This window comes from Microcaecilia unicolor, chromosome 9 (genome assembly GCF_901765095.1).
Source record: "Microcaecilia unicolor chromosome 9, aMicUni1.1, whole genome shotgun sequence".
Classification (NCBI taxonomy): Eukaryota; Metazoa; Chordata; class Amphibia; order Gymnophiona; family Siphonopidae; genus Microcaecilia; species Microcaecilia unicolor.
The window spans coordinates 21,877,293-21,891,586 of NC_044039.1; positions in this window are offsets into that span (position 1 = coordinate 21,877,293).

The window sequence follows — 14,294 nt, forward strand, 5'->3', positions numbered from 1 at the left end:
TAAACTGCTTTGAATGTAGTTGCAAAAACCTCAGAAAGGCAGTATATTAGTGGCGTTCCTAGGGGAGGGTGGTGGGTGCGGTCTTTTTTTCCAGCTTCAATAGTGGTGTATGCTAGAGACCACAGGATTCCTGTTTTAGCTGGTTTTTTCTTGACTTTTATGCACCACATTTGCCCCTTTACGAAGGTTTCAAATTAGCCCCTGACGCAGCCCTGGATGGGCGAAACACGGCCTGTGTCGGGCGATTTGTTCATACACGGTATCTTCAATAAAATCTTTTTGTTGTGACATTGATCTGCTGGCTTTCTTTCCCATATTAGATTTTGCAGATCGTTTGCCTTGTTGTTTTTTGGGTCACATCTAGCCAGTCAGATTTTCAGGATTGCCACAAAGAATATGTGTGATAAAATTTACATTATAGAGTAGAGGCAGACAGAAACCAGTTTTTGTTCTGGCTGAAATTGAATCTGTGGTTAAAATTTGCAAATTAGTTTTGGCTGGAACTGAAGCCGTGGCCCTACCCCCCCCCCCCCCACCACCACCACCACCACCATCACCAGGGGGGGCCGCCTGGTGGAGGGGGCTGGAGGGACCTGTCTTCTGCTGGGGGAGGGGATGAGTTTCAGCTTTGGTTCTGGCTGAATCCAAGCAGCAAGTGTTGGCCGCAGATTTGGTTTTGACCAAAGCCAGACCCCCCCCCCCCCCCCCCCCCAGTTTCGGTCGGCCTCTAACCATAACCACCAACATTTCAAAAATAGATGGGGCTGCTCAACACTATATAATTTACCCCTCCCTGGACATAATGAAGAAGCTTGCTCAGCACCTCCTGGAACCCATAGAACTGGCTTCTAGGCTTGTACTTTAACTTCATTGTATCCACATTGATGTGTTTTATTTTGATTGTGATTTTGGTAAGGGTTGTAATCCTGATTTTGTGGTCACAGTGTAGTCTGGTTCTCAGTGTTGTTCAAATGGCCAAGAAGGGAATGTCCTCGATTTTAGATGCAACCCTTACATTTAACCTTAGCCAAATAGCAGCAATAACTCGTATAGTTCCCCATCATACTTCTTTACCTCTCTGTCTGGATACAGGGCCACTGCAAGAGTATTAAGCAAACCTTCAGCCTTGCATCCCTCTCAATTTTCAAGCCCTGGGTCCTCTCCTGAGATTTTTATAAACTCAACAATCATGATCACTTTGATGCCACCTTGTGGAAAGATCTTGCAAAATTGCATATTTAAACTTTGTTTCATACATGTATGCATAGTGGAGAAACTTTATAAGAGGTACCTAGGAAATAATAGAAAACATGCACTTATTTCCTAAAGTTAATGTGTGTATATGTGCCTTATAAAAAGGCTCCTAGATTCAACTTTATATTAGTTTTGATTGTACAGTGCTTTGGCCTGTAATGTCAGTAAAGTTCCTTATATCTTGTTTAACTGTACAAAGAACTTGTCTTGAATTTAGCCACCCATAACTGATTCTGGCCCCATCTATATATTTGCACTTGGTCCCTCATTACATGGTAAGCTGTATTGTAGAAAAACATTAGCATCATATCTATATTATTTCAGTGTTCTAATGTGTGTTTATTAGATGTTTCATTAGCATTAATGTCCATAAACCATTATTAAAATGGACGGGGAAAATCCTTTGCTTAAGCAGCATAAAATGTATTGTACTGTTTTGGGATCTTGCCAGGTACTTGTGACCTGGATTTGCCACTGTTGGAAACAGGATGCTGGGCTTGATGGACCTTTGGTCTTTCCCAGTATGGCAATATTTATGTACTTATATTATGCTGACATCATATTATATCTCCGTTATTTGAGTTTCAGTGCTGTTAAATGTGTGTCTTTTTGATGCAGTTTCATGGAAGTTCTATTATTAGGTTTCAATTTGCTGTTTTCAGGTTTACCTCATTTATCGTATTTATGTTTATACTTGGTCATTTTACTATTGTTATGCTGTTGAGAAAATTGTAAGTTTTATGTTAAACTGTACCTGCTGTACCTTGGCTGAATCTCTTCATAAAGGCAGCTAATGAATCCCAATAAATAAATAAATAAAGGTGGTATAAAAAATGTAAATAAACTATATTCATTCCCAGAAGTTCACAAATGCTCTGAAAATTGTAACTTTGTGTGCTTGTGTGCAGGAAAGAATCTGCATGTAGTTTATAACCGATTCTTTTCCAGTTGTTCCTGCTTTCCACCCCTGGGAACATAAACACATATCTCACACAAAAAGAGTTTTTAAGAGCCTAGTTGTGCATGCAGAAAGCTATTCTACACACCTAAAATCCTTATAAAATTAGTGAGTGGAGGGGATGACAAGCAGGGGGCGAGGGGTGGGGAGGCTCATCCTGATAGGAGTGGGATAGGCTGATGGGGATGAGTAGAGAAAGACACTGAGAAGGGATAGCTGAGATTGTGGGAGACTCTAAGGAGGCTAATTGAGGTGGGTGGGGGCACAGGAAGAGTGGTGGAAGCCATGCCTCATGTTCAAGGTCCCCTGCCCCATAGTGGCAAGCGGTAATGTTCTGATGCCCTCATAACAACAGAGTCTGGTTCTGATTGAGTTGGAAGGCCAAAGTAGCAGGATGAAATTGCCAAGTTTCCCCTCTTCTCTCCAAAAAGGGTAGCATCAGAAAGGGCACAGATCAATTTGTTCCCATTTTGTCGCTGAAGACCCCCCAGTGCAGGCACAGAACCATTGGCAGGGGCATCCTGAGGATCTTTCCTGTTTTCCTTCTGTCAGAATATGCCAGCAGAGACCGCATAGGCACAAACAACACAGGAGATGACGGAACTGTGCTGGTTACCAGCTGCTGTCCAAGAAAACAGAACCCTATTCTGTGAAGGTGTGGGAGGAAATTTTAAAATATACATCGGGTAGGTAAGTTGGTGGAGGGACTGGATCTAACACAATTTCTTTTTCCATTTTGTTAAAAATTAAAGCAGCAGTTTTAGGGAGGGGGGAGAGGAACAAGGATGTTTTCTCCCTAATACTGCTACAGATCTATATTGGAGGTGCTTACAGTCCAAGGGTACCTTTTTTCATATTTGGTGGGAATGTGAGCTTCTTCAACAATATCGATCTCGCGTAGTTCTGGGACTGACCCGAATTTCCACTCCTAAGGCTTGTTTGTTGGGACTGAGTAATACAGCGGGCTTCCGCTGGCAGGTTAGACTTAAGAAGCTTTGTTTTGGCAGCAGTAAAAGAGGTAATCACAGCACACCGGAAGCAAACTTCAGGGCCTACTGACTTGGATTGGCTGATGCGAGTGGTTTATCTTCGAGATTTGGCAATCGTATGATCTACTCAAGGGTCGGTATGATCCAACAATGGAGGAATGGACTCATTTGACATTATTGTTCCCTGTTGCAGATTAAATGATTTAGGGATTGAGGGGAGGAGGTTAGGGATGGGATGGTTGGGTAACTAGGGGGTTGGAATGACAGGTTTCTTTGGGTAGGGGCTGGAAAATGGGTAGGGTACGTTCCTATTGTTATTATTGTGTGGATTACTATGATTATTTTATAAATTTCCAATAAAAATATTATTGAAACAAAAAAAGATTGTTTTCTCCCAGGGAAGTGGAATGAAGGAGTATCCTAATGGTCAGTGCAGTGGGCTGGGAAACTGGGTTCAATTCCCACTGCAGTTCCTTGTGACCTTGAGTAAGTTGCTTAACCCTCCACTGTCCCAGGTAGAAAAACTTAGATTGTGAGCCTACTAAGGACATACATTTCCTACATATAATAAATGTAAACCACTTTGGTTGTACCACAGTTTAAGCAGGAGTTAAAAACTCTTTTATTTCAAGATGCATTTGGTGACTTCACTTCTTGAGCCTTTATCTTGTTTTGTAGATGAATTCCTAAAAACAGAGGTGGTTAATCATATATAAGAGATACTTCTCATTTTTTGAGTGTGTTGTATGAGATAGAGATCATTGATGCACACAATATATCATGGCAACATATGATGTGAACTCAATGTATTTCTTAATACAGCAAGATGATGCTATTGGGATGATCCAAGAAGTACTTGATAATAGAGAACGTCCTCATGGAGGGGCATAATCGAACGGGGCGCCCAAGTTTTCCTGAGGGCGTCCTCGCGAAGGGGTGGGGAAACCCATGTTATCGAAAAAAGATGGGCATCCATCTTTCGTTTCGATAATACAGTCGGGACGCCCAAATCTCAACATTTAGGCCGACCTTAGAGATGGTCGACCTAAATGTTGAGATGGTCATCCTTAAAGATGGTCGTCCCCGGTTTTCAGCGATAATGGAAACCGAGGACACCCATCTCAGAAACGACTAAATCTAAGCCATTTGGTCGTGGGAGGAGCCAGCATTTGTAGTGCAATGGTCCCCCTGACATGCCAGGACACCAACTGGGCACCCTAGGGGGCACTGCAGTGGACTTCACAAATTGCTCCCAGGTGCATAGCTCCCTTACCTTGAGTGCTGAGCCCCCCAAAACCCACTCCCCACAACTGTACACCACTACCGTAGCCTTAAGGGGGGAAGGGTGTAGATAATAAACACAGTTATGCACCCTGGAGTAGAGTCAAAGGGCAAAGGCCATAAATCGTGAGGCCCAGGAACTTATGATCTGATCTGATATCTGCAAACAGGCCTGGGAAAGGAGGAAGCATAAACAAACATGAGAATGTGGTTTAGCAGGTGAGGGAAACCTGATAGTTTTGAAGAAGACCAGATGATCCTGAGTAAGATAGCATGCTGAAGCCTTGTAAGTCATTGTTGGACACAAGTGTATATAGCTGTTTCAGTTCAGTATGTTGGAGTGATAGATACAGAGAGCATATGTATGCAGTAGTTCTATCCTCCCATGAGAAAATAATTGTATTAATACTTGCTAAGTAAATAAATTGCTTTTCTCATAAATGGCAGCCTTGGTCTTTTATCTCTACAAATTGTGGTTAACTGGTATATGAAGATTTGTAGAGGTGGTAAAAAGACCTAAACATTTACACTGAGATTAATTCAATGGGGGCACATAGATGTGGGTACAGTGGGTTTCTGGTGGGTTTTGAAGGGCTCACATTTACCACCACAAGTGTAACAGGTGAGGGGATGGGCCTGGGTCTGCCTGCCTGAAGTGCACTGCAGTACCCACTAAAACTGCTCTAGGGACCTGCATACTGCTGCAATGTACCTGAGTATGACATTTGAGGCTGGCAAAAATATTTTAAAAGTTTTTTTTAGGATGGGAGGGGGTTAGTGACCACTGGGGGAGTAAGGGGAGGTCATTCCCGATTCCCTCCGGTGGTCATCTGGTCAGTTCAGGCACCTTTTTGAAGCTTGGTCGCAAGAAAAAATGGACCAAGTAAAGTCGGCCAAGTGCTCGTCAGGAACACCCTTATTTTTTCCAGTATCGGCCGAGGACGCCCATGTGTTAAGCACGCCCCAGTCCCTCCTTCGCTACGGTGCCAACACTCCCCCATGAACTTTGGTCGTCCCCGCGACAGAAAGCAGTTGAGGACGCCCAAAATCGGCTTTCGATTATGCCGATTTGGGCAACCCTGGGAGAAGGATGCCCATCTCCCGATTTGTGTCGAAAGATGGGCGCCCTTCTCTTTCGAAAATAAGCATGATCGTATCCCTGCAGAGTTTTTGATTAATATATCATGCCTGGCTAGGAAAGAAACTTTTTCATTTATAATGGTCAGTTCCTTTTACAATGTAAATGAGTAGCAATGGGAGCAACCTTTGCTCCGTCTATCGCTAATTTATACATGTCCAAGTTTGAAGAAAAATGGATATATTGTTCACCATTTGTTGAGAAAATTGTTAAATGGGTACGATATATAGATGATATCTTTGTTCTTTGGAGTGGTACACAAGATGAACTAACCATGTTCACTGAATGGTTGGATACATGTGATGATAATCTTAAATGTATAGTGACTGTGACCATTGATGCAATTAATTTTCTTAATGTTGAAATTACACAACTAAGGTCTTTAACAAACCTACTGATAAAAATACTTTTTTATCATATGAAAGTTGTCGTCCAAGATGTCTTAAAAATAGTTTGCCTTTGTCTCAATTTTTACGGATAAATAGGAATTGCTCAGAATTGCATGGCTTTAAACAGCAAAGTTCAGCACTAATGATGAAGCTTAAACAAAGAGGTTACCCTAGGAAGATTCTAAAAACTCCTTATAAAAGAGCAAGATTCTATAATAGAGAATTTTTGTTGCAACCCAAGAGTAGAGGTATAGATAACGATATGCAGACTTGTGTGTTGAAATGACATTTTCTTCCAATTGTTCAGGGGCAGTCAATAGTGTGAGAAAAAATTGGGACGTTGTAAGACTTCATTCTGCTTTTGCAGATGGTGATTTTAGAGTGGCTTTTGCACGCAATAGAAATCTTAAGGAGATCTTATGTCCAGCAGAGAATAAAAAGAAAAACAATCAGACTCTACATCATCTAGACAAAACCGAACTCTCTTCACTTGACTAGTTAACCTCATTTATACTAACAAAAGTTATGCAATATGCACTACCACTTTACCCCTTACGCTGAAAATGAACTCTCTACAGTTGACTATCCAATATATGTTATAACTTACTCTTTCACTCAGGAACCTCTATGCAATACCATAATGTACTCTACAAATACCATTTGTAATCTTCAACCCGGAATGGCGATCGCCATTACGGCATAAAGGATCCTCAGGAGCTTAACCGAGATTGGATAGCAGAGCCGGTAGTGGGAGGCGGGGCTGGAGGTTGGGAGGCAGGGATAGCGCTGGGCAGACTTATACGGTCTGTGCCAGAGCCGGTGGTGGGAGGCGGGGATAGTGCTGGGCGGACTTGTACGGTCTGTGCCGGAGCCGGTGGTTGGGAGGCGGGGCTAGTGCTGGGCAGACTTGTGCGGTCTGTGCCCTGAGGAGCACAGGTGCAGGTCAAAGTAGGGTATACGCAAAGGTAGCACACATGAGTTGTCTTGTTGGGCAGACTGGATGGACCGTGCAGGTCTTTTTCTGCCGTCATCTACTATGTTACTATAATGTAAGCCACATTGAGCCTGCAAATCGGTGGGAAAATGTGGGACACAAATAAATAAATAATAAATATCTCTCAAAATGGCATTTTAGGCCATTTTAAATGTATGCAGTGTTCGGTTTGTGACATTATGTTGCAAATTAAGGAATTTTGTAATCCATATGATAGTAAAATCTATTGTTTGCAACATTTTTCTACCTGTAGGAGTGAATTTGTTATTTATGTCATAATATGCCCTTGTCAAAAACTGTACATGGGTATGACCAGTAGATGTGCATAGTAGCAGCATTGATTTCTCCTGATGGCCCATGAATCGATGTAATACTAAATGTCTATCTTACCATGTATTTCCACTATTCATGATGTATTTTAAGCCACATTGAGCCTGCAAAGAGGTGGGAAAATGTGGGATACAAATGCAATAAATAAATAAAAATAATGAAATTCATAGCAGAACCACCAGAGGGCACTGATGTACAAGCTTTTATTTTGGCCACTTACAGAACAGGTAGTTTAGTGATAGTCTTACAATAGATTCAAGAAACAGCATAAGTTAGATAGGCTGATTGTACAGGTGATTAAATTGTTATTAATGAAACTTTCTTTTTATGTCTCCCATCTGCTTCCTATTTCCATTATTATCAAAACTGGTATACTGTTAATCATCTAAGCTGTTTATTATACAATGGGGGAAATAAGTATTTGATCCCTTGCTGATTTTGTAAGTTTGCCCACTGACAAAGACATGAGCAGCCCATAATTGAAGGGTAGGTTATTGGTAACAGTGAGAGATAGCACATCACAAATTAAATCCGGAAAATCACATTGTGGAAAGTATATGAATTTATTTGCATTCTGCAGAGGGAAATAAGTATTTGATCCCCCACCAACCAGTAAGAGATCTGGCCCCTACAGACCAGGTAGATGCTCCAAATCAACTCGTTACCTGCATGACAGACAGCTGTCGGCAATGGTCACCTGTATGAAAGACACCTGTCCACAGACTCAGTGAATCAGTCAGACTCTAACCTCTACAAAATGGCCAAGAGCAAGGAGCTGTCTAAGGATGTCAGGGACAAGATCATACACCTGCACAAGGCTGGAATGGGCTACAAAACCATCAGTAAGACGCTGGGCGAGAAGGAGACAACTGTTGGTGCCATAGTAAGAAAATGGAAGAAGTACAAAATGACTGTCAATCGACAAAGATCTGGGGCTCCACGCAAAATCTCACCTCGTGGGGTATCCTTGATCATGAGGAAGGTTAGAAATCAGCCTACAACTACAAGGGGGGAACTTGTCAATGATCTCAAGGCAGCTGGGACCACTGTCACCACGAAAACCATTGGTAACACATTACGACATAACGGATTGCAATCCTGCAGTGCCCGCAAGGTCCCCCTGCTCCGGAAGGCACATGTGACGGCCCGTCTGAAGTTTGCCAGTGAACACCTGGATGATGCCGAGAGTGATTGGGAGAAGGTGCTGTGGTCAGATGAGACAAAAATTGAGCTCTTTGGCATGAACTCAACTCGCCGTGTTTGGAGGAAGAGAAATGCTGCCTATGACCCAAAGAACACCGTCCCCACTGTCAAGCATGGAGGTGGAAATGTTATGTTTTGGGGGTGTTTCTCTGCTAAGGGCACAGGACTACTTCACCGCATCAATGGGAGAATGGATGGGGCCATGTACCGTACAATTCTGAGTGACAACCTCCTTCCCTCCGCCAGGGCCTTAAAAATGGGTCGTGGCTGGGTCTTCCAGCACGACAATGACCCAAAACATACAGCCAAGGCAACAAAGGAGTGGCTCAGGAAGAAGCACATTAGGGTCATGGAGTGGCCTAGCCAGTCACCAGACCTTAATCCCATTGAAAACTTATGGAGGGAGCTGAAGCTGCGAGTTGCCAAGCGACAGCCCAGAACTCTTAATGATTTAGAGATGATCTGCAAAGAGGAGTGGACCAAAATTCCTCCTGACATGTGTGCAAACCTCATCATCAACTACAGAAGACGTCTGACCGCTGTGCTTGCCAACAAGGGTTTTGCCACCAAGTATTAGGTCTTGTTTGCCAGAGGGATTAAATACTTATTTCCCTCTGCAGAATGCAAATAAATTCATATACTTTCCACAATGTGATTTTCCGGATTTAATTTGTGATGTGCTATCTCTCACTGTTACCAATAACCTACCCTTCAATTATGGGCTGCTCATGTCTTTGTCAGTGGGCAAACTTACAAAATCAGCAAGGGATCAAATACTTATTTCCCCCACTGTAAGTTACTAGTAAAAAAAAAGCCCGTTTCTCATTGAAATGAAACGGGTGCTAGCAAGGTAATGACCTTCTGCCATTATTGTTCTCCTCCTCTCCCCCCTCGTCTCAGGACCCCCCCCCCCCCCCCTCTATCCGGGCCCCCCCTCCTCCGATGTCCATCCCCCCTCCTCCCATTTCCGCTGGCCAACGCCTCCCTCCCTCTGTCTCTTTGGCCTCCGACAGCAAGGAGGATGTGTGCGGGTGCTGTTTAAAAAGTTTTACCTCCTGCTCATCCGGCAACACTGAAGTGCAGCAAGTACAGACGCCGCTTCTTTCACCTGTTCCTCTGGTCCCGCCCTCATTTCCTGTTTGCAGAAGGGCGGGACCACAGGAACTGCAGAAACAGAAGCGAAACCACAGAGTTCCCTCGAGGGTGGGGCAGTGATGGGGAGGCAGGGTGGGGAAGTGCGATTACGAACACTACACGGCTTCACTGCCATGGAGTCGGCTTCAGAACGTTGGCGGTGCGAATTATTATATTAGATATTCTTTTAGTAAACGGAGCTGCTATCGCCCATGATGCATAATGTTTCCATCTAAACTTTAGACCTCACTGTACAATGCAATCAATGATTGTTCATGGAAAGCAAAATCAATATTTACCAAGTTCTCTATAAATTCACCGGGAAAAGTCTTTGCTTTCAGATGAAAACTAAAATATATTCTCTTCCCCCCTCTCCATTTTAGAGATTTAAAATAAGGAAAACTGTTTTCAGGTCAGTGTTGCCAAAGTTGTCTTGTTAAATGTCTCCCCTCTAAGTAGGTTTTCCCCCTATTTAACCTGTCCTGGGCGAGCCTGCACTTTAAATTTTGGAAGCTAAATAGGATGAGACCAGAGTTGTAGCTGGAAGGGTGGCCACAGGAGTCAACTGCATGCTATGGACTGCAGAAGGCAGTGGCAAATTTGAATAGTATTCTGCAAAGAAAAGGTCACAGGTACCATGTAGGGCCGTCGAGAGGGGGGGCAGGGGGGACAAAATTCCCCGGGCCTGGGCCTCCAAGGGGGGCCCGGCGCCGCAGTCCCACCCGCCCTCCGTCGCCGACCGTCCGCCACCGGGCCGGGCCCCCTGCATTGAAATCACAGTGCCTCTCGCCTCCATGTGAAAGCACTGCAGGCAGCAGCAGATCGCCTCCCTTCGGGCCTCCTTCCCTCCCTGTGTCCTGCCCTCGTAACTTCTGCGAGGGCGGGACACAGGGAGGGAAAGAGACCCAAAGGGAGGCGATCTGCTGCAGGCAGAGGTGAGAGGCGCTGTGATTTCAATGCAGGGGGGCCGGCCCGGTGGCAGACGGAGGGGGGGAGCGGTCCTGGTATCATGAAGGGGTTATGATCACCTAACCTTTAATACCCAGACATGGGTAAAAAGAGCCCAAGAAAAACAAACTTAAGTTTATGAACACTGAAGAGGTACCACAAAATTAGGGCTAAAACTCATGGTGCCAAGTGCTATTCTATAAGGGGACTTATGTGGGTGGCACCACATGAGTGAACATATTAACTCCTTGTCAATAGTTGGTGTATGTGTTGCAGTTTGCCTTATCAATCCTATAAGGTTCCACCCTTTCTTTCATTCAGCTTTCTATGTTTAAATTACGATGGAATCTCAGGCGGGCCCGTGGATGATACAAGTTTCAAACTCCACTCAGAATTCCATCATAATTTATTTATTTATTTAGATTTTGCTCACACCTTTTTCAGTAGTAGCTCAAGGTGAGTTACATTCAGGTACTCTGGATATTTCACTGTCCCAGGAGGGCTCAAAATCTAAGTTTGTACCTGAGGCAATGGAGGGTTAAGTGACTTGCCCAAGACAGTGGCGTAGGCACAGGTGGGCCTGGGTTGGCAGAGGCCCACCCACTTTAGGCTGAGGCCCACACATATGTGGCACAACTGATGTGGCTGGCAAGGCTCCTCAAGCCTCATCAGCAGAAGACTCCTGGCATCCCTCCCTCCCTCCCCCCCAGGCATTTTGGCATCTGTCACCTCAACTCTCCAACCTCTCTGTATCTTTTCAATGTTTCATGAACAGCGACTCATACCCACAGCTCGTGCCAGCCCAGAGCCTTCCTTCTGATGTGACTTCCTGTTTCCACAATAGTGGTACCAGGTCAGAGGGAAGGCTCTGGACTGGTGAGAGCAGTGGGTATGAGGCACTGTTTGCTGACAGTGAAGCACTGAAGATTTGAAAAAGTATCAAGGGGAGGAGGAGAGGGTGAAATTGAGAAATTATTGGTCGCCTGGGGGAAGGAGTGGAAGGAGAGATGCCAGATGGGATTCTTGTGCCTACCCACTTTGGGCTCAGGCCCACCCAAAATTGGGTGTCTGGCTACACCCTTGGCCCAAGATCACACAGAGCAGCAGTGGAATTTGAATCGGATTACAAGACTGGTGCTCTACCCACTAGGCCACACCTCCACTATAGCAACATTCCATGTAGAATCTCAAATAGTAGCAACATTCCATGTAGAATCTAAAATATTTATTTATTTAGATTTTGCTCAGACTTTTTTCAATAGTAGCTCAAGGTCAGTTACATTCAGGTACTCTGGATATTTCTCTGTCCCAGGAGGAATCACAATCTAAGTTTGTACCTGAGGCAATGGAGGGTTAAGTGACTTGCCCAAGATTACAAGGAGCAGCAGTGGGATTTGAACCAGCCACCTCTGAATTGCAAGACCAGTGCTCTAACCACTAGGCCACTCCTTCACTCCACTAATTTAAACAGAGTTGAATGAAAGAAAGGGTGGAGTCTTATAGGATTGATTGGAAATTTAGCTCCTCCTGTATATAGTCATAATTTGCGTGCAAGTTGCAGTTTGCCTTTGGCATTGTAGTGGAGGCAGAGCATGCAAATCTTTCTCATGAATATTCATTATGGATAGCCTGAAAACCTGATTGGCTGGGGTGCGTCCAGGCTCGGGAACTACTGGTTTAACTATTTGCCAATCACAGAGTGCACGCTATTTGCAAAAAGTCCACCCACTGTGCATGTGCGAACTATGGTGCGCAAATTTGCATGTGCTAATGAGCCAATAACTGGGTCTTAACAATCAATTATTGGAGTTAATTGGCAACATTTTGATTTTGCGCATGCATCTTGCTAGAAGCTATTCTGTAAAGATCCGCACGCAGATCTTACAGGCCCCGATGCTCAGAATTAAACGCGGGCACTGGAAGCCTTTGGCAGCGGACTAGCGCCCGCATTTACTACCGCTGAATGTTCAGAGGCTCAGAGCGCAGGAACAAAGGAGTGCACAGAAGAACGCAATGAGCGCGCTAATGTATGCTGATGCGCTATCTTCCTCATCCTCTTGGAATTTTTTATTAATTTATAATGATACAGGGATAAGAAATGCAAAATACAAGGATTATTCAAATAGTCATAACAATGAATATCAATATATTTATTTATAGCATTTATATCCCACAATTTCCCACCCATGGGCAGGCTCAATGTGGCTTACAACAGTCTGTAAAAACATACATCAATTCAGCAAACAAAACAAGTAACAGAGGAGGGAAAGGTAGGGATGCGCTCTCTTCCTATTCCTATCCCATGCTCAGAGAACAGCACACTGAATTTGCTTTTATGAGAATACACTCCCAAGAAAACATAAGGCAAGCAATAAACATTAACAATACAGAAGAGAATAACATCTGATAATAAAATCAGAAAATTTCATATATCAAACCCACATTATGGCAGGAGAAAAAGAGTAAACAGATAATAATCTGTAAGAAAAAGAGGGATATACTATCTAATTAGAGACCTTTTAACAGATTATCTCCCCATTAATCAAATCACAAGCCTAAATGACATTATCAGTTCCTAATAAAACATTTTCCAGCTGCAAAGGATCATAAAATGTACACGGATTCTCCCTATATGCGACTAAGCACTTACGGGGGAATTTCAAGTAAAAGGAGGCACCCTTGGCCGAGAACTGAGAGTTCAAGGTCAAAAAGGCCTTCCTAGAAACTGCATAGCCCGAGAAATGTCTGGAAAAATTTGCACAGGGTTTCCCCCCAAAATCTTACTCTTATTCAATTCTTGAAATATGCCTTCATAATTGCTGCTTTATCACCTTCATTAGAAAAAATAAAAACTACCAAGAGGGTAGCTTGAGATGGAATATTATCAGTTGAATCAACAACTCTCCCCTAAGCACATGCTTATCCATAGGGCCACTACCAACTGGAGTGGAGGATTCCAAATGCTTGGTCTCAACTTTTCTTTTCCCTATCAGAGAAGTCAAACAGAAAGGAAAGGTTTCCTTTTACAACCCACAAAAGAAGAGGAAAATATAAGTCTTACTTTGGATTTCCCAACGTTCCTTGACGCTTCTTGGTGCTCTGAGGGGCTCCCAAGGGGCAAGGCATTTCCCTTTGGCACGCCCCTTCGGCCGTGCACCTGTTGCTGTGCACTACAGCGTGCCCTTGCTCTTATGAGAGCACTCTGGGCACCATTAAGATGCATCAGATGCTGCGGGAAAGCAGGGCTGCAATTGGGTCAGCTGTTCCACCCTCTGGTAAGTTGGTCAGAAGAGCTCCTCTCTCCTCCCAACCCCCAAATATTCAACTATTCTCTTAGGGGCTCTTTTACTAAGGCATTGTAGACCTAATGTGGGACTACCATGTGCTAAAAGGGCACACAGTGAGGTGATACATGGTAGTTTTCCCACTCAGTGCACTAGAAAATATTTTTTTATTTTCCAGCATGGGAGGCATGCCCATGGGCAGAGAGTAGGCATGCCTGTGCTAATCAGGTAGCACAGGCGCATTATCGCACACTACCTGATTAACACGGGAGTAGAGTGGGAGCCCTTACCGCCTCCCAAAACATGCGCCCACATTATCGCAGGCCACTCTTTACCATGGCTTAGTAAAAGGTCCCCTAAGTGACTTGCCCAAGGTCACAACGTGCCAGGGC